Genomic DNA, 20,638 nt, shown 5'->3' on the forward strand with positions numbered 1-20,638 from the left:
TGTCACTAATAGACTTGTGTACATGCATTTTTATAGGTTGGGGGGCTGTCTCTTCAGGGTAAATTGCTAGAAAGATTGCTGGATCAAAAGATAAGCGTATATGTAGTTTTGTTAGATATTGCCCTATTCTTCCCAAAAGGGTCTGCATTTCTATATGCAATGGGAATGCCTCTTTCCCCAGAACTTCACTACAGAGTATGTTATCACAATTCCTTTAGAGAGAAGGGGTTTGCTGAGAATCTCATAATTCTTAATTTGCAATATTCATCAATGTGGGTGAGAAATGGTTTTCTAGGGTGATGTTTAATTTGCATTTCTCTATGAAAGAGTTTGAATATCTTATTATATATTTGCTATTTTAATTTGTTTTTGAATTATCTGTCTTTCCCTCCAATTTCCTATTAGATTTACAGTTCTTTGTCCCTCAGCTTTTAAGAGTTCATTACTTATTGGGGATATTAGCTCTCTGTTACTGACATACATGACAAATATTTCTTCCAGTTTTTCAGTTATCTTTTGTCATTGATTATGGTATTTTTGCCACAGATTTTTTTTTATTTTCACATAGTAATATTTATCAATGTTTTCTTTCATTCCCTCCAGATTCTGAGTCACAATTAAAAAGGCTATCTCTACATAAAGGTTTGCATGCATTTACCCATTTTTTTGCTAATACTTATATGATTTATTTTTATTTAGAAATTTGGTCCATTTGGAATTTACTTCTGCAAATGTGTGTGAAGTATGGATCTAATTTTATCTTTTCCCAAGTAACTAATTGTCCCAGCACCATTTATTTTAAAAAATTGTCTTTGCTCAAGTAATCTGGGATACCAACTTTATCATATACTCATTAAAAAAAAATTTATTAGCATATAATAGTTGTACAGGGGGCTGCATTGTGACATTTAAATGTGTTTACAATATATCTTAGTTGGATTTACCCCCTCCATCGTTCTCCCTCATCTTTCCTTTCCCCTTCTTACAATAATTTTAACAGGTTTCATTCTTTCTATTTTCATATATACATCCACCATATTCAACCTCATTTCCCCTTTCTTTGTGCCCACCCCCCTCCCACTGCTTCCCACCTCTAGAAAAAACCTATTTTTCCCTCCTGCCCTTCATTTTTAAAAAAAGTGTACATTGATGGTAGTACAGGCCTGTATATATCATGCTTTAATCAAATTAACCCCTCCCCCATTACTTACTCATTCTCTACCACCATGCTCCCCTAATATTCAACAGCTTACAGTACAGTGCATTATGTTACAGTCATATACAGATGGGTTGTTTCAATATTTTTCATTCTCTAACATTTTCTTTACCTCTTCTGCTACCTGTAGTCCACCCAGACTCACAATTTTGCTGTCTCTCACCATATGTGTGTGTGTATGTTTCTATGTATACATTTAACTTTCATATAACTATTTTTATATGTACTTTAATCTATGTCAGGATCCTCTGCTCCAGGAGTTTGCAAATCTGTGGTGCTGGGAATTGAACCTAGGGCCTTATACATGCTAGGCAAGTGCTCTGCCACTGTGCTATATCTTCAACTGACAGACTTTTTCTTAAAGGGTCATAAAATAAATACACAGCATTGCAAGCCATGGGGTCACTACAGTTAAAGGATAAATGGAACCACAGACAATTCAGAAGTGAATGAATGTTTCAAAAGGACTTTATTTATTTATTTATTTATTTATTTATTTATTTTTCATTTTTCTTTTATTATTCATATGTGCATACAAGGCTTGGTTCATTTCTCCCCCCTGCCTCCACCCCCTCCCTTACCACCCACTCCGCCCCCTCCCTCTCCCCCCTCAATACCCAGCAGAAACTATTTTGCCCTTATTTCTAATTTTGTTGTAGAGAGAGTATAAGCAATAATAGGAAGGAACAAGGGTTTTTGCTGGTTGAGATAAGGATAGCTATACAGGGCATTGACTCACATTGATTTCCTGTGCGTGGGTGTTACCTTCTAGGTTAATTCTTTTTGATCTAACCTTTTCTCTAGTACCTGTTCCCCTTTTCCTATTGGCCTCAGTTGCTTTAAGGTATCTGCTTTAGTTTCTCTGCGTTAAGGGCAACAAATGCTAGCTAGTTTTTTAGGTGTCTTACCTATCCTCACCCCTCCCTTGTGTGCTCTCGCTTTTATCATGTGCTCATAGTCCAATCCCCTTGTTGTGTTTGCCCTTGATCTAATGTCCACATATAAGGGAGAACATACGATTTTTGGTCTTTTGGGCCAGGCTAACCTCACTCAGAATGATGTTCTCCAATTCCATCCATTTACCAGCGAATGATAACATTTCGTTCTTCTTCATGGCTGCATAAAATTCCATTGTGTATAGATACCACATTTTCTTAATCCATTCGTCAGTGCTGGGGCATCTTGGTTGTTTCCATAACTTGGCTATTGTGAATAGTGGCGCAATAAACATGGATGTGCAGGTACCTCTGGAGTAACAGTCTTTTGGGTATATCCCCAAGAGTGGTATTGCTGGATCAAATGGTAGATCAATGTCCAGCTTTTTTAAGTAACCACTTTCCAGAGTGGTTGTACTAGTCTACATTCCCACCAACAGTGTAAGAGGGTTCAAAAGGACTTTATTTATAAAAATAAACAATTGTGGGCCATAGCTTGCTAATCCATGCTCTAATTTATTCCAGTAATCTATTTTGCACCAGTAACTCATTGTTTTAATTACAGAGGTGTTTTAGTATGTTTTAGTGTCCATTATGGCTGTATTTTCCCTTGTGATTTGTTCATTCTTTTATCTTATATTTATAATGTAGACCCATGAAATTAATACAACTTTTTACTTTGTTTTTCTGGTCTGGCTCATAGACTAATTCTAAACCCAATTTCCAAAGAAGAGTTCCAGAAATGCTTTGAGCAAGGGTAATCATTACTTGTATACCATTGTCTATTCCCATGTGTATTGTTACAAACTTAAGTCATACTGTTTACCAAATAGTTACAACTTTTATATTCATGTTTTGAAACTGAAGTGATTAAAAATTATGCTGAAAAAATATTTTGAAATGTTATAATAACCTTTAGGAAAATATGAAATATTCTGGGATATTACAATCAGAGCTAGGAGTGGTTTCAGAAGGTTATCTGCCTCCCAGTGGGAAAAATGTCTTTTTAATTGCAAATGAAGCTAGATGTACACATCTATAATCACAGTTACTTGGAAGGCAGAGATGAGGGGGATCCAAAGTTTGAGGCCAGCCAGGACAAAAAATTAGTGAGACCCTCATCTCAACAAATAAGCTGGGTATGTTCTTCACATCTGTCATCCCAGCTCTGTGAGAGCTCATAGGTAAGAGGATGGTGGTCCTAGGCCAGCCCCAGGCAAAAAATGTGAGAGCCTATCTGAAAAATACCTAAAGCACAAGCATGGCTCAAGTGGTGGAGCGCCTGCCTAACAAGAATGAAGCCCTGAGTTCAATCCCCAGAACCACTCCCCAAAAACTTGCAAATAAATATCTAGTTATGCACAGTGTAAGATCATGAGTTTAAAATAATTTCTGTCAATAATCTCCTTCTTTAGCTGAATAGTTTTAAATAAAAAACACCATGGTTTTATGACACCCAGACCTTTGTCATTAAATCATTGCCAATCACCTTGCCACTAATTTTAGCACTTTTTACTTTTATCAATCCTGCAGTTGGATTGAGCAAACTTTATGAACAAGAACTCCAAAGCTGTGAGTTAATATGAAGTTCTAGTGTTTGAGTGTGAAATGTCCCCCATAGGCTCATGTATTTGCATGTTTGGTCCAAGCTGGTGGCACTATTTTGGGAGATTCTAGAAATTTTAGGATGTAGGACCTAGCTGGAGGAAGTAGGTCACTGGGGAGTGACTTTGAAGGTTATACTTGGCTCCCAGTCCTTTCTTCTCTCTCAGCTTCCTACCTGTCATGAGGTGAGCAGCCTCCTCCTTTATACACTCCTACTTACTGCTCCTTGATGTTCTACATAAGAGCACAGACCAAGCAACTATGTGCTGAACCCTCTGAAACCATGAGCAAAATAAAGAATTCCTGGCTTTAAGCTGTTTTTCTTGGGTATTGGGTCATAGCAACAAGAAATTGACTAATAATGAAACTTATAACTCCCTAATAACCTGTAGGAGCCAGAAACACTGAAATGTAGCCAAGTGGTCTTTACCACCCATGGAAGTTTTGTGGTTCTTATAACTGTGTAATTTTTACTGAAAAGGAAAGATTATTTTTATAAATGTACAAAGTATGAAGCTAATTTTTGGTAACTGAGGCAGGATAGATAGGTGAGGAGACAGGGAAATTTTATTTTAATCAACATTTAAAAGGCCAAACTCTGACACTGGAACAAGGAGAGCTAGAGTATCTAGGTTCCTCCCATCTTTTTGGATGCTAAGTTATAAAAACTGGGAGACAAAGAGGAACTACCTGCTTCTGCCTTCCTCTTTGAGATTTAAGAAGCTGATAGGATCCTTGGAAAGGTGGAGAAATAATCATGTCTAGGAAAGGGAAGTTCTATAGCACCCTATTATCTCTGATTTAGGGTGTGATTTGGGAGGGTGACCCTTCCCTGTCAGCCATCTCAGCCACCTGGACCCATTATCTTTGGCCACGTGTATTCTCCCACCTCTCCACTACAAAAGTAAGAGTTAGGGACTGCCATTTTGAGTCTTTGCTCCCATTTCCTGTTGGGGAACAGGAAACGTTTTCTTTCTTTCCCCCCTCCCCTGTTTATACTTTATCCTGTTATACTAAAATAAATCCTTGCTAAAACTTTCACTTTGTGAGACTCCTTGTGAGACACCTTGAAATGCTTTTCATGTTTGTGGATCACAAGGACCTATGATTTTGCATGGAAACTGGGAAGCTGTGAAGGCCCCTCATCCATCCTCAGGTGACAAAAATTGGTGGGCAAGCCAGGAGTCTCACAAGGTATGAAGGTGTTTAGCTTTGGAACTTTTCTCTCTAATCTGTCTTAGCCACAGTGGAGGTTTCTTTCACTTCTCCTACTCCATTGCCTGCCCCTGTCTCCTCTCCCAGACTGCCCACCGGGTGAGGACAACAGAAGCAAGGATGGATGAGGAGCTAGCAAAAGGGAGAGAGGTCCTGCTCAAGTCCCATTGTTAATTTTCTCAGCCTCCTGAATGACTCATAGGGTCCCAGGGTTAAAAACATAAAATCAATTGCAGATCTAAATGGCATGTGGCTGAGAAACTAGCTGCTTCTCTCCTGGACTTTTTCCACTTAATTCTAAATCTCTAAATCTGTCTAAACTCTCTACAAACAGTTAACCCCTTTAAGTCTTGCTTCCAAGATGGGACACTTTTCTCATCACAGACATTTCAAGACCAGGAGAGGAAATAGGTCATGTCCAGGTTGCTGTAGGCAGCAACCATGGGCTGGCCAGTATGTTCTCTGACTAAGGCACTATACAGTTAGGATTATGGACCCACACCCTTGACCTCATGTGTGCACAGGCTGGAGGGAACACAGAGGGAACTTCAATTTTCTGTCTAAACTTTTCTTTATCTCCTACAAATGCCAATGTGTTTAAAATTGGGACCTTAATATTCCAGGTTATTACATTAGCTAAAAGGCAACAAAATAGTCCCCTTCTTGGGTTCTGTTATGGGTTTAGTAAGGCATTTTTTTTGTTGTTGTCTGTTTGTTTTTTTAATGAATATAAGGGGCTCCTTCCCTGAAATTAATTCTTGAAGCACTAATTCATTCTATCTTTTCCATGATTACTAAGATAGCCAGATATCACCACTTTCATTGAAGATTTAATCCCTTTTGTCTTGCCTGACATACAAATTCTGATTTCAAAAATTAACTTTTCATGTAAATTAAGAAAATAGACTCATGCATCCTGTATCTTTTTCAGGAGGAGGATATAGGATGCCAGCTTTCCACCTGCAACTAGGCTCCCTAAATTTTCTTTGAAACTATTATTAGAGGTTATTTAAAAAGCACCCTCTAGGGGTAAACCTGAAGTCTTAAAAGAGGCCATTTTCAGTTAAGATCCCGCTCCTTGATCCTAGTCGTGTGTCTCAATATGCCTAGTAAGAGGACCCCACCCCAGAGGACAGGGAAGTCCAGAGACCCAGCAATAAGGACTGGGGAGGTGCAATGATTAGGAAGGGATGCTACCATAAAAAAATCATTGTACATTTAATTAATCATGCTCATTAAGGTTTAAGGAGATGTCTGTCCTTAAGGGTGTAGATTAATTGTTCCAAATAAAGGGAACAGGGTACTTAGAAAGGGGTAAGGAAACTTCCCCATCCCCTGTGAGTAGTTCCATATAAGGGAACAGATACAGCTATGCGTGGTTCCAGTTCTGTCTTTTCTTCCTTCTGTCTTTCTTCTCCAAGCACATATTGAGATAGCATAGGAGAAATGCAGTCCTCGCAATTCTCCCTTAGGCGTTTATGATGGCTGCTTATTGTGCCAAGGGTACTAATAAATGTGTAAAATTTTTAAAAGGAGGGGTTAAGAAAAATAATATAGCCAGGTGCTGGTGGTTCATGCTTATAATCTTAGCTACTCAGGAGGCAGAGATCAGGAGAATTGCAGTTTGAAGCCAGGCCAGATAAATAATTCAAGAGACCCTATCTCGAAAAACCCTTCACAAAAAATAGGGCTGGTGGAGTGGCTTAAGGTGTGGGCCCTGAGTTCAAGCCCAGTACCACCAAAAAAAAAAGAAGAAGAAGAAAACAACAAACCCCCATATATATATATATATATATATATTTCTGAGGCATCTTAATATTAGGCTAATATTAACATGCCTCAGAAATGGGCCTTAAAAGAGTCCAATTGCAACTTTGGTATTTTGAGCCATTTGTGTTACTTTTAAACTAACTTTGAGTTTCTGCAGTTAGTCTAACGGGAAATTTGTATTCTATTTTGGTCTTTAGCAGGGAAGGGATGATACATATAAAAACAGGAGTTTAAAAAGTTCTGTTGTGATTTCATAAAAAATTTAAAGGTCCTGAGCTTATCTTGTTGCTACCCTAAGGAAAATTCTAACTTAAACATGAATTAAAAGGTTTTTCTACAAAAGACGACGACTGCGGCGGGCCGGGCGGAACTTTCCAGAACGCTCGGTGTGAGGCGAAGGGGCAGAGGCTGCTCGAGCTGCGCACAGATAGGCGCTCCTTCTCGCTTCCACACCGGCCTCGGCCCGCTCACCGGCAGTAGAAAATGGTGAAAGAAACCACTTACTATGATGTTTTGGGGGTCAAACCCAATGCCACGCAGGAAGAATTGAAAAAGGCTTACAGGAAACTGGCCTTAAAGTACCACCCTGATAAGAATCCAAATGAAGGAGAAAAGTTTAAACAGATTTCTCAAGCTTATGAAGTTCTCTCTGATGCCAAGAAAAGGGAATTATATGACAAAGGAGGAGAACAGGCAATTAAGGAGGGTGGAGCAGGTGGTGGTTTTGGCTCCCCCATGGACATCTTTGATATGTTTTTTGGAGGAGGAGGAAGGATGCAAAGAGAAAGGCGAGGTAAAAATGTTGTGCATCAGCTCTCGGTAACCTTAGAAGATTTATATAATGGTGCAACAAGAAAACTGGCTCTGCAAAAGAATGTGATTTGTGACAAATGTGAAGGCCGAGGTGGTAAGAAAGGGGCAGTGGAGTGCTGTCCCAACTGCCGAGGTACTGGAATGCAAATAAGAATTCATCAGATAGGACCTGGAATGGTTCAGCAAATTCAGTCTGTGTGTATGGAGTGTCAGGGCCATGGAGAAAGGATCAGTCCTAAAGATAGATGTAAAAGCTGCAATGGAAGGAAAATCGTTCGAGAGAAGAAGATTCTAGAAGTTCATATTGATAAAGGCATGAAAGATGGCCAGAAGATTACATTCCATGGTGAAGGAGACCAAGAACCAGGATTGGAGCCAGGAGATATTATCATTGTATTAGATCAGAAGGACCATGCTGTTTTTACTCGACGAGGAGAGGACCTTTTCATGTGTATGGACATACAGTTGGTTGAAGCATTGTGTGGCTTCCAAAAGCCAATATCCACTCTTGACAACAGAACCATAGTCATCACCTCTCATCCAGGTCAGATTGTCAAGCATGGCGATATCAAATGTGTGCTAAATGAAGGCATGCCAATTTATCGTCGACCATATGAAAAGGGACGCCTAATCATTGAGTTTAAGGTAAACTTTCCTGAAAATGGCTTTCTCTCTCCTGATAAACTTTCTTTGCTGGAAAAACTCCTTCCTGAGAGGAAGGAAGTAGAAGAGACTGATGAAATGGATCAAGTAGAACTGGTGGACTTTGATCCAAATCAGGAAAGATGGCGCCATTATAATGGAGAAGCTTATGAGGATGATGAACATCATCCCAGAGGTGGTGTTCAGTGTCAAACCTCTTAATTAATGGGGCCAGTGAATAACACTCACTGCTAGCATTTTATATGCGGTAGTGAATGAGTGAAGGACTATTGATCATCGTATGCTTACTACTTGCTATTGTTTTTGTTTTAATATTCAACTATAGTAGTGTTTTGAAAGTTAAATGAAGAATAAAAGCAAATATAAAAGCTCTGACTTTGCCCTGTATGTACGATGACTTCAGTGTACAAGGTGAAGTTTTAATACCTGTAAAAACTACTTTTAAAAAGTTCCCCTAGCCATCTGTTAGGCCATACTTGTGATTCCTCTGTGTACATGAACAAGCTTAGACTGAAATGCTAGGTTCTGTGTTGATGGTAGTGTATGACACTTCATTGTTAAGCTATGAAATTAAAACTCTTGTATTTAACTGGCAATCCAAAAACAAAAGTTAATTTGTAGAGAACTGTTGGTCTGCCTAGTTACTTGTATTAATGGACTCATTGTGATGCCTCTGCATTATATTGCCTCAACTATTACTTGAAGGTGGCATAATACATAATTTAGCCTGTGTTATCATCAATAGAAATGATACCTTTCTAAAGAAGAGGTTTATCATATGCTGCTGCTTAAGGGCTTGCACTTCTAGAATTGCATTCCCTTCTGTGCCATCTTTTTAAAATAGTTATACATATATATAAAAATATATAAAATAAACTGTTGACCAGTCATGGTACATTCTTTTCCCTTCTCTTTGGACCATGATAAGCCCTTGAGTGTCTTCAGATCTGGATAACTTAGAAATAAAAGTGAAGAGACCTGTATGTTGAAAAGTAATTTGCATGTATAATGTAGGAAGGTGTTCCTTAGGTATGGTACAGGCTTACTTTAAACCATTTGACTTATGCTCCAAAGTAACTGTAATTCAATGTTGGTAGTATAGCAAATTATGATGAATAGTGTTAATTGTATGTTTAAAGTCATGTTCACAAGCTTAAGTCTGGGTATCAGAATTTAAGCAATTCTTGAAATGTATGAATGTCTCCTCAATATATTGATTACAAAGCAAAAAAAAAAAAAAAAAACAAAAAAAAAAAGGTTTTTCTGTGAGTGCATGCTAATTGTTTTTATGTGTTTTGTGTATGTCTGTCTTGTGTTTGTGATTGACTTAATGGAAGCAAAGATTAAAAAGCCTGCAACAGTTGTCTCAGATTTTTTTTTTTTTTTGCTTTGACCACCAAGGTAAGCCTCTAACAAAGTGAGTTCTAAAACAGCATTGGGCACAACTTAATTTACTTGTGTGTGCTTAAATTGAAATTTATGGCAATAAATTTTTTTGCATATGCATGTGTTTAAACATCTTTAAAATTATTCTTATCATAGAGTTAATATAAAGGGATTGCTACTTCTGTTCTCTTCCTCATCTATTCTGCTTTTACTTTTTAAAATAAGCCAGGTTTTCAAGTTTTTATTTCAATTAGGTTTAACTAAAGTATAGGTACTATTTTATGTACAGTAATCTTGATCTGTTTCATCCTGCCTTAAGTGTAATTTATATTCAACTGTCTTTCATAATTGGATCTATTAACAAATGTGTCTTTAAGTTACTTGTATAGACAAACAGTTTAAAATTTCCTTTCTTCATGGGTGTACATAGTAAAAATAAGGCTAATTGCAAAGACAATTTTATTTAAGTTTAAAATTCTTATAAAAGTTATTTTAAAATATAAAGTCAGCAAGTAGGAAAGATGTAAAAAGATATTAAGAATGTGTTTGGGGAAAAGTTAAAGAGAGAAAGAGAATGCTTTTGAATGAGAAATGATTTTGTAAAAAAAAGAAGAAGAAGAAGAAAGCTTCATGCTGCACCTCCCTGAAGAAGAGTCTCATCTCTCCTGTCCACGAGCTGGAATCCCAGCTCCTCCACTGAGTGGCAATCCACTACTCTGCTGGTGCTAGGAGGCCTGCCCCCCACAGTGCACAGTGACCCAGTGCTCCCCACTGCGACTGCAGGAGAGCCCCAGCTCCCCTATCAAAGAGTGGGAACTCCAGCCCCCTTGTTGAGTGGAGAAAAGAGATAATCAGCACCACAACAAGAACGCTGCAAGGGGTAACATCCAGCATACCCCTCTCTGAGAAACCACTGCTGGAGCTCCAGGAGAAAAAAAATCAAAACCCCAATTTCAGGGGCACAGGGGATTAAAATCTTAACCAAGAACAACTTCAGATGCATAAATCTCAATGCAGAATGAAACAGCAAGACAACCACTCTCCATCAAAAGCCAATTCCACCACTAAGAGTCCAAACACCTGTGTAGAAGCACTATCAAATAATGAATTCCAAAAAACAATAGTAAAAATGATTAACAACCTCAAAGAAGAAACACAAAAGTTAGTATTTTACCCCAAAGAGAATGTGAATAAACAAATAAATGTGCTCAAAGAAAATACAAACAGATGAATGAAATTAAGCAGACTCTCCAGGATATGAAAGAAGAAATCAATAAAGGTATGGAAACCTGGAAAAATAATCAATCTGAAATAAGCAACTCAATATCCCAAATATCCAAATTGAAAGCTTAGCAAACAGAGTGGAGCAAGTTGAAAATAAAGTATCAGGAATGGAAGACAAAGTAGAGGGATTAGACCAAATAGTAAAAGATCATGAAAGAATGCTAGGAAAACATGAATGGAACGTGCAAGATATCTGGGACCCCATGAAAAGAACAAACCTATGAATCATGGGTGTAGAAGAAGGAGAGGAGATACAAACTAAAGGCATTGACAACCTATTCAATAGAATGATAGCAGAAAACTTCCCTAACCTCAAGAGAGAGTGACTCGGGTGCAGGAAGCTTACAGAACACCAAACCATCAGGACCAAAAAAGAAACACCCCTAGACACATCATAATCAAAACACTCAGCACACAGAACAAAGAAAGAATTCTGAAAGCTGCAAAAGAGAAAAGACAAGTCACATATAAAGGCAAACCCATTAAAATAACAACAGATTTCTCAACTCAAATTCTAAATGCAAAATGGCCATGAAAAGACTTAATTCAGGCCCTGAAAGAAAACAACTGTCAACCTAGACTAGACTACCCAGCAAAGCTATCCTTTCTAATTGAAGGAGAAACTAAAACCTTCCATAACAAGGAAACCTAAAGGAATTTGCAACCACCAAACCAGCACTACAGAAAATACTTAAAGGACTTTTGCATATAGAAGTAGAAACTAGAGTCAAAGTTATGTAAGTTTCATACAAAATGACCAATACTTGGTCAATAAAAAACAAGTCTTTTTGGGGGCACTAACACTGTCTCCCTAAGCTTGTAGGAGGTCTAAAAGCTTTGCTGAATCTTACTCTAAAGATAAAAATTTAACATATATGACATCTGTGTAGCTGTAATGCTAATTATTACTGCCTTTAAATGTTAAAATTATGTAAGTTCTCTAAGTATATGTTTCCTAAAATTAAAAACAGTGCCATTTAATTAAGGATTGGACATTGGTCCCTCATAGAGTACATCTGTAACAAAAAAGCATATGTAAAAATTCATTTACTCTCAAAGCAAAATTAAAAGGGGGACTTATTCTATTAGTAAGGTTACATTATGTCATTTTTAATACTAAAATAGATGTTTTAAATATACACTTAAGAGGTAAAGAGAGCTAAATGGTACTAATTAATGCTACCCATCATAATTATCATCCTAAGATGTTATATACAATAAAAAGTGTATTGATTGCTAAACATTTAAAACATTCTAACAATAACTGTTCTCTAAGATTTTCTAATCTACAGTTTGGATCCTTCTCTAAGGCATTTACAACCAAACTTCCAGAAAATGTCTCTAGCAAGTAACTAGTTCTCCAACAGTTGTCTACTTAAGCATTTGCCATCGTTGGTTTTGTTTTGTATTTTCCTTGTAAAACTTTTAATTGTTCTTTGTTGATATTTTGCAAAAGTACAACATAGATAGCATATTTTAGGAAACTGCCCCATTTCCTATAGAACAATAACAACAAAAAAATTAAGCTTACTTAAAAATGGGTGTCTATAAACCCAGCCTAAGGGCCACTTCTTCTAAACCTCTCAGTTTGCTTAATTTGCCACAAAAAAAAAGAGTTTTACTGGCACTGATTCTCAACCTATCTGACACTTGTCCCCCAGTGTGGGATCACAGACTACCTAGGGGACCCCAGCACTGAGGGGCAATTTAAGCCAGACTGGAGTGATTGGTCAATGGATACATTCAGGAAGAAACTGTTAAAAAACAAAACAACAACAACCAAAAAAAACAAGGGGAAAGTTGTCAGAATAAAGACATGTTGTACATGGTGGCGTATGCCTGTAATCCCAGTAATTGGGAGGCTAAAACAGGAGGATCATGAGTTAAGGCCAGCCTGGGCTACATAGCAAGTTCCAGGCCAACCTAAACTATATGAGACCCTGTATCCAACCCAACAACAAAATAGAGTCACTCCTGCCAGCCATTCCAAAGTATAGCCAACAGGTTAAAAAGAATGGGTCCTTATGTTGAGAATTTGGGATAGACAATTTAATTAGAGGTTTTATTCTTAAAGATTAAATCTATTTCATCATAATACATCAATTATTATTTTGGTTTTATTTTTTCACAAGGGATACATTTACTGTAATGCTAGACTAATAAAACTTTGTTCTCTATAGTTCAATGTAGTATGTCAGATTTTAAACTTGTTTTAAGGTCCTCTTCAAGCTGGAACCATACTATAGTATGCAGATGATCTTAAATTTTGGAGGTCTACAGAATACTGGGCCTCTCCACAAAAAGGCGTAGATCTCCCAACTAAAGATAAACTATCTAGCCACATTGTAACTCTGGGAAACTAACACTTGTCCCTAAAAAGATAGGCCTTAAAATTAGGGCCACCTAAACTAACAATTATAATTAGCTTAACTTATCTGTAAATGCTGGTTTCATAGGATTTGGATTCCTGGCTTTCTAGACAATGCCAAAGCCCCATTATGAGTCAACCCAGGATCTGATTTATGAATACCTAGGGTAAACTGGACAACAAGAAAAAGCCCCTCAGAGTTTAAAGGCTTACTGATATTTGCCCTACCCCTAGTAATCTTAAATTTAGATAAGCCTTTAAAACTAAAAGGCAGGACATTATATTCAAAAAGGAAAAAGTAATGTGGCCTATTGCTTCCTACGGGGGAAGCAAATGTGACTTTTAAAAGAGTAAAAGGCACTCAGGACTGTGGAGGCATTCCTCTTCCCCTGAAGGCCTACAGGTTTATCCCAACTGTAAGACAGAAAAAGTATGTAGGGGAGCCATCATTCAAGGAGCATCACTTGTTTTCAGTAAAGATGAAAGTTTCTCTATCTTTAATTGTGAGGCTAGTATTGTAACTTTACAACATAACCTTTGCTTGGATTATAACTGTCCTGGGCACTATAAACAACTTTACCCTTGCAGTGACCCCCAGGTAGTTAAGTGTGACCTGGGGTCTAGCATAAATTATTTAACACAGTATACAGTATCCCCCTCCCCAACAAATCATTAAGATTTTTCATAAAAACCTGTCTCTTGACTTACACATTACCAACTACAATAGACAACAGGTGGATATTGGTTGCCATCTTTAAAAAGCCATTGATTAACTGTACTGTTTCTGTGGATGACAGGTGTTTTCAATGTGTTAAGGCTATATACTTTATACATTTCCTTAATGTTTTTATGATTCTTCTTAAAAATCCTATTAGCTTTATCCATATAAAAAGCATTTTTTTATGTTATAGGATGGTTTTCACTGATTTCTTTTTTAGCAAAAGAGTAAGTTGATGTCTCCCAGTCCTGATCCTGACAACCCTTCAACTAAATTTTCTGCCAACTAAATTTCCCTTGTCACCACCTAAATTAAAGATAAGAAAACAACTTTTGGTTTCTTTGCTAGGTAGGGCCAGTGGCTACACTCAGCTGTAAGCAGCTATAAAAGATTGAATTGTCACACCTCTGTGCCCCTTTTAAGATTAAAAGGGACCAAAGTCATTTAGGTGGGAAATGAGGCAGGATAGATAGATGAGGAGATAGGGAAATTATATTTTAATCAATGCTTAAAGGGCTAGACTCTGACATTGGAACAAGGTGAGCCAGAGCACCTGCCTTCTCCCATGTTTTACATGCTAAGTTATAAAAACTTGGAAACAAAGAGAAGCTACTGAAATTGGAGTTTTGGATCCAAGGCCCAAACTTCTGAGATTCCATATTCCAGGTCCAGCCACCTTCCCCTAAATGCCAAATAAAGAGGCATGGTGAAGCCAGAGAAATAAGGTTTATTGCATGGCTTGGGGCATGCCATGGGAAGAGGTGGAGTAAGCACTCAGCTCATCCTCAGCCATCTTCAGGGTACAGACATGAGCTATAGGTTTAAGTAGACAAAAGAAGTTGGGGCAGGGAACAAAGTTATGCATAAAGAGTCCCAGTCACAGATGTGTTCTGGTGGACCATTATCTCAGTCCAAGGGTTCTGAGAGGACTTCTAGAGAAGACGTTATCACTGTCATCATTTGAGGGGAGCAAACTAGTTCTCCTGCTGTAAGGTGCAGCCTCATCATTATAGGTAATTGTCCTCTTCTGGAGGGGTGGTCTGTCCTGCACATTCCACTGTTCCTCATGGGAAGTTTAAGTTCCTTGTCACTTTGGAATCCAAAGTGATTGCAAAGTGACTGTAAAGAGAATGGCTTACAACAGAGACAGATACAAAATGGAGGCAGGGATGCTAAGTTTCTCCTGTTTTTAGTTAATTCGTGTGCCCAACAAGGAGTCAGTAATTTTCAGCAAAAGAAGTTTTAGTGCCTCTTATGCTACCTGCTCCTGCTTTCCTGTTTGAGATGTTAAGAAGCTGCTAGGATCCTTGGATGGGTGGAGAAATAATCATGTTTAATAAAGGGAAGTTCTAAATCATCCTATTGTCTCTGACTTAGGGTGTGATTTGGGAGAGTGACCCCTCCTTGTCAGCCATCTCAGCCACCCAGACCCATTATCTTTGACCGTGTCTTCCACCACCTCGCCACTATAAAACTAACAGTTGGGAACTTCCATTTTTTGAGCCAGGCTAGAAGTAGGAAAAGTTTGGGGCTCATGTGGTTGTGCAGGGATGCCCCAAACTACCCTCACCTGGCTGGGAACAAGCCCCTCCCAGTTATTGATTATCGGCTGGGAATCTCCTCCCCTTTCCATAGGTTTTAAAAGCACCTAAAGAGCAGAAACACTCTCTCGGCTTCCAGCTTCCACCTGGGCCTTACCATGCTTCCCTTTGTATTTCTGTCCCCTAACTTTTAATAAACCCCACTTATGCCCACATGTCCTGCCATGGATTCTTTCTGGTGGGATATGAAGAATTTGGAAGTCTTCTGATCACAGACTGCACCAGCACTGTTAACATTTTGAGTCTTTGCTCCCATTTCCTATGTGGGGAACAGGAAATGTTTCTCTCTCTTTTTCTCTCCCCCCACCCTTGTCTATGCTTTATCCTGTTATACTAAAATAAATCCTTGCTAAAGCTTTCACCTGTGAGACTCCTTGTTGTGAGACACCTTGAAATGCTTTTCATGTTTGTGGATCTCAAACCTGTGATTTTGCATAGAAACTGGGAAGCTGTGAGGGCCCCTCATTCATCCTCTGGTAAGTATGGTAGGGGATTAAAAAACAGTTTCTTCATCTTGTTATGTGCTGGTGTGAAGTGTTGCAGCTCCATATGTTCCAGAAGGACCATGAATTGGCTAGCTTTGTCTCCTTTTTGTAACACATTCTTTTAGCTGTCAGGCCATGTCTCTGACCATCCCAGATTTGTTAGTATAAAAGCAACATTCCTTGTTTAGGAAAAAGCACATTCTACTCTTTTCAGCTGTTAATAAGTCAAGTTCATGCCTATTTTGGAGCACTACTGATTCAAATGAATCTACCTGGTCTTGTAAGGCCTCTAAGGACTATATGACCCATTCTTTGTCATTATTAAATTGTTGACAGATTTTGATAGATATAGACTGATGAGGAGATGCCCCCAATGCCAGTACCTATTCCAGCTGTGATCCCCATGGCTATCAGTAGGGGAATGACTTGGATAGCTCTCTTTGATCATGTGTGTGCCTCTAGAGGAATAGGTTACCAGGGATGACATCAAATTGTGGGGTTAGGAGAGTCTTAGTACAGGTTCCCTTCCAGCCAGGAGGTAGGCAAGTGTAGGTGGCAGTTCCACAAACAAAAAAGTTCCAGGAGAAAACAAACACTGAGTATCATTTGTTGACTGTGTGATATTGATGCAAAGGTTTTTGGAAATTTCCCCTAGTGGAATTGACCCCTGTAAGGTTTGGAAGCACTGGGGAGCAGGATGGGTTAGTTCTATGTTGGTAATATTAGGTTTTGTTAAGGGAGGGTTTAATTTATTATCTGGTGAGACCTCAAGTGAGTCTATGGGGGTTGCCAATACCTGTGGAAGGATTGGAGAGAGACAAAGCCAGCAATCTTCAGCCAAAGTGGGGTTTGTAGAGTTTAAAAGATGATGGGCAGAGTTGAGTAACCTGTGCAGCTGGGGATTTAGATCCATGGGTGGCTGAGGCTGCGGGTGTTGTAATTTTTTCTGGGAGGGGGAGTGGGAAGTGGGAGTCTCTGCTATACTTAGTTTACATGATCCTCCTGTGACATGTCAGCCAGTATTTTGACTTTTGTTTTTATAGTCTCTTTTGTTTTTTTATTTTCTCACTTTGTCCCCTCCTGTGACCAACAGATCACTGACCTGCTCTTCCAAGCCATTGGGTGGGAGCATACATGCTGACAAATCCTGTGCCTAAGGCCTTTCCATATAGTTGTCCATTTTTTAAACAGCAAAGGTTGTAGGAAGAATCAGGCATAGCGTTGTAGTAACTGCAATCATGAGGGCAGGGAGAAGGACTTGCAGCCAAGGTGCAGACTGTAAGAGGAAGGAGAGCACAAAGAGCAGGGTACACAGGATGAGATACCCACCACGCAAGACTATTCATTGGGGGCATGTCCACTCAGGGGGAGAAGTCGCCCACAAACCAACACTCAGAAGAAAGGGGACCAGAATAAAAACAGCCCACAAAAAAGGAGGAAGTGAAGGCATAAGTTATGTGTTTGAGGTGTTCCTTTTGAAAAGATGTTTGAGGTCTTTCACTGGCTCACAGGAGTAGGCTGGTGGAGCAGAGCATGGCTCCAGGGTGGGTGCGTCAGGCTCTGGTGTCCAACATTTCACTGAGGAGATGTGAATCCAGGAGTCTGGCCCAGTGACCTTAATTCCTGTGGGGGTAGTTAACAAGACCCGATATGGCCCTTACCAAGGGGTTTCAGAGAGACCCCGGGAGTTAAGGGGAAGTTTAATAAGGACTAATCTTCCAGGGCAAAAGGTAGCCAGGGAGAGGCCTTGGGCTCCTCCCTCCATCCTTCGGAGAGGACCTGCTGGAACTTGACTGGTTGAGTGAAATGAAAAACCGGGTTTGTTACTTCAGGATCTAAAATGAAATCTTTTTGGAGAAAGCATCTTCCATACAAGGCTTCAAAGGTAGTAAGACCCATTTTAATTGGAGTATTTCTAAGTTGGATTAAGACTTGAGGTAGTAATTTTTGCCAGGGAAGGTGAGTTTCTTGAGCCAACTTAAGTAGGTGTCTCTTGAGTAGTCCATTGTCTTGCTCAACCTTGCCTGATGATTGGGGTCTCCAGGCACAGTGGAGATGATATTTGATTCCCAAAGCCTTAGAGACTCCCTGAGTGACTTTGGCTTGGAAGGCCGGCCCATTGTCACTTTGGAGAGTCTGAATCTAGGGATAATCTTGCTAATTAGCATCTTAATTACTTCCTGGGCTTTTTCAGAGGAGCAGGGGAATGCTTCAACCCACCCAGTAAAGGTATCCATCAGAACCATGAGCAATCTAGAGGCTGGGCCCCCTGGCAGGTGGGTGAAGTCAAGCTACCAGTCTTCCCCTGGATATGTCCCCTGCCTCTGAGTTCCAGGGACAGGCAGGGCAATGTGGCAGGGGTTGTTACGCTGACAGATTTCACATCCTCTAATAATATCCTGGGGAGTATCTCTGAGTTTTATCCCTTCAAATAGCCACCCTGCCAAAGAAAGAGAGGGTCTTCTGGACCTCCAAGTGATAGGTCTGGTGTAGGGTTTTTAAGACCTTCCATTGGCTACCTGTGGGAGAAATAATTTACCTCAGGAATTATCCACCATCCTCTATGATCTAAGCAATAACCTCTCTCTGAAGCCTGTGAATGTTTGGTAGGTGAGTATTGGGGGCGCTCAGGAGGAGGGAGGGATTGTTCCCACAAGACAGGGGCCTGAACATAAGGCCTCCTAGCAGCCTCCTTTGCTTCCATACCAGCTCTCTGGTTTCCCTTAGCAACCTGATCCTCTGACCTTTGATGCTCAGGGCAGTGAATTACTGCTATTTGTTTTGGAAATAAAACTGCTTTTAAGAGGTTTAAGATTTCCCTGGAATCTTTGATAGGAGATCCGTCAGTAGTTAACCATCCCTGGTCTTTCCAAAATGCCACATGGGCATGCAGGACCAGGAGAGTGTACCTAGAGTCTGTGTAGATGTTGGGAGTTTTTCCCTCAGATAGTTGTCATGCCTTGGTGAGAGTTATCAGCACTAGTGGAAGGAGGCAGAGGTTCTCTCTTCAGTGAGAGAGACCACAGCCACTCTTGCTTGTCTAATTCCCTCCTGGATAAATGAACTTCCATCTGTGAACAGAGTGAGGTCTGGGTCTGGGAGTGGCTGGTCAAGGAAGTCAGGCCTAGCCATATAACATTTGGCTAGCACTTCCTCACAGGAATGCATGAGTGGCTCCCCCTCAGTGGGGAGCAGTGATGCTGGATTTGGGGCAGAGCATACCTGAAGGCTCACATTTGGATGTTCTAATAATTGGGCCTGATACTTAAGTAGCCTGTTGTCTGATAACCATAGTCCTCCTTTAGCTGTTAGAATCCACCCTAGATCATGTGGAGTATATGTGGTTAAGGGCCATCCAAGAAATAATTTTTGGGATCAAGAGGCAGGTCGCTGCTAGGGCCCTTAGGCACCCAGGCCACCCTTTAGACACATTGTCTAGTTCTTTGCTCAGATACCCCACTGGCTGTGGAGTGGAGTTGGCCCTTGGAGCTGGGTTAGTACTCCTAGGGCTGCCCCCACCCCCACCATGGACATATAGCTGGAAGTGGTCTTGGGTGGGCAAGCTTAATGCTGGGGCAGTTTGGAGTGACAGTTTGAGGGCCTGAAAAGCTATTGTATTCTCATGGTCCCATTCTAAAAGGGAATGAGAGCCTCAGTGAGCATCTTTTAGGAGCTGGTATAGGGACCTGGCAAGGGCTGCATATCTAGGGATCCAGATTCTGCAAAATCCTGTAACTCCCAAGAAAGCGCTAAGCTGCTTTATGATCTAGGGGAGTGGGAAACGGAGGATTGGATCAATTCACTCATGACTCAGGGAGTGAGTCTGTCCCTTTAAGACCACACCTAGGTCAGTGACCTGAGGAAGGCATAATTGAGCCTTCTCCTTAGAGACTTTGTATCCCCAGGAGGCCAGAAAGTTTAGAAGGGACTCAGTCACCCTACAGATGAGGGGCTCTGTGACTCCACAGACGTAAGCCATCAACATATTGAAGAAGGGTGGCCTGTGGGTAGTGTCAATCTAATAAGTCTCTGGTTAGGGCCTGTCCATAATATGAGGGCTGTCTCTTAAACCCTTGTGGCAAAACTGTCCAAGTTAGTTGATGTGAAGGGTTTGTGGGATCTTCAAAGGCAAGCAGAGGCTGACTGTCAAGATGCAGAGGAATGCAAAAGAAAGCATCCTTTAAATCTAGTACAGAGTAATATTGGGCTTTTGAGGGTATTTGAGGGTATTTGAGCCAATAGAGTATAGGGATTGGGACCAATAGGGTGGAGAGGAATGATTGCTGGAGGTCTTCAACCAACCTCCATTTGTTTGGCCCCTCACAAATAGCAAGAATAGGACTATTATAGGGGCTAGAGCAACTAATTAGCAGCCCTTGTTTTTTAAAGGAATTTATGATGGGTAAGAGGCCTCTTAATCCCTCAGGCTTGAGGGGATATTGTTTTTGGTGTGGAAACTCTGAGGGATCTTTGAGTTTTATTTGAACTGAGTATTTATTTGAGTTTTACTTGCTGTTCTGGCTTGTTCTACAGTTATTCCATCACTCCATACTGTGGGGTCTATTTGTTCTTGAAGGAG

At 40.0% G+C, this 20,638-nt stretch overlaps 1 pseudogene; it reads left to right on the forward strand.

The window, feature by feature from the left end:
* The first annotated feature begins 7,073 nt into the window (after nucleotides 1-7,073).
* On the forward strand, nucleotides 7,074-9,450 carry LOC109697243 (dnaJ homolog subfamily A member 1 pseudogene; annotated as a pseudogene).
* Nucleotides 9,451-20,638: the final 11,188 nt, after the last annotated feature.

The sequence above is a fragment of the Castor canadensis genome, chromosome 5, assembly GCF_047511655.1.
Source record: "Castor canadensis chromosome 5, mCasCan1.hap1v2, whole genome shotgun sequence".
NCBI lineage: Eukaryota > Metazoa > Chordata > Mammalia > Rodentia > Castoridae > Castor > Castor canadensis.